Here is a 1213-nt window from a genome sequence, read left to right on the forward strand (position 1 = left end):
AGAGAACAGATTAGTTTATTGGGTAAAACCATCTTTTGAGTCAGATTCATTTTGGATAAAATTCCAAATCTGGAATAAACAAGTGAGGGAAACAGAAAGTTATGTATCCTTGCTCTCGTCTCAGTTTCTTCTGCATGACTGGAATAATTGCTCCGTGAGTTCATGATGATCCAATGTGATGGTGCTTGTAGTACATGTAGTGCTGAGCTAGTACAGAGAAAGCACGGCTGACAGTTTCTGGCAATTGTGTCGGTGGCGGTTTTGGTGGTGATGATGATGATGATGATGGTGACAATGAAATTATTTCTAAAGAAGAGTTTAAGGAATCATTTTGGGAAATTACAAGTTTTAGGCACGATAAATTTAAAATTGTTTTTCAACTCTATTTGAAGTAAAGCTATGCTAGCCCCATAGATATTTTAATAAAATTCCTAGAAAATAAATAATTTTTTTCATATTTTGCCTTTGAAGTGACTTACCTATTACACATATGCTTGGTGAAAAGGATTTTAGAAGTTATTTTTTGTTTCTTTTTGCTTCTGTTTCAAAGTGACTCTTATATTACTCTCCCTATTTTTCAGATAAGCTTCAGAAAGAAAACGGTAAACTTTAATAATAATTTATTTACACGATATGAACTTCCTACAGTCATTTTTTCTTGCTTCCTCCCTTTTCTCTATCTCTCACCTCCTCTATATAAATGTATGATTTTCTCTTTTTTGCTTTTCAATCATTCTTATTACATTACAATTTCCCCTACTCATTTCTCTCCTCTTTGTACTTCTCCCATCAGTTAATTCATTTTCCCCATTCTTCCTTATCTTGCTCTAATGTATTATTTCTTCATCTTTCCTCATGACGCTAACAAGAACTCCTCTTGCCAACCCTGAGATGAGGGAAGTTCTGATGTGAGAATGTATATGACAGAACTCTTGTGGTGCCTGCTGTGCTCACACTGTCATTCTAAAAAAACTTCTAAGCAAGACACTGCTTAAATAAATGCACTAGACACTTGCATGAAAAGGATGCCAATATTCTCTGCCTTGTGACTGAAACCTCAGCTGGCTGGACCAGGAGCACTGTCATCCATTTTGCATAGTGGTTAGGAGTCTCCATTTTGCAGTTTAACAGTAGGAACTTTGTCAACTTATTGAATCCTCTGACCCTCAGATCTTTCTTTAACCGACTGAGAAACACTATTTGCAGTTATTTT

The sequence above is a fragment of the Trichechus manatus genome, unplaced genomic scaffold, assembly GCF_000243295.1.
Source record: "Trichechus manatus latirostris isolate Lorelei unplaced genomic scaffold, TriManLat1.0 scaffold00451, whole genome shotgun sequence".
Taxonomy (NCBI): domain Eukaryota; kingdom Metazoa; phylum Chordata; class Mammalia; order Sirenia; family Trichechidae; genus Trichechus; species Trichechus manatus.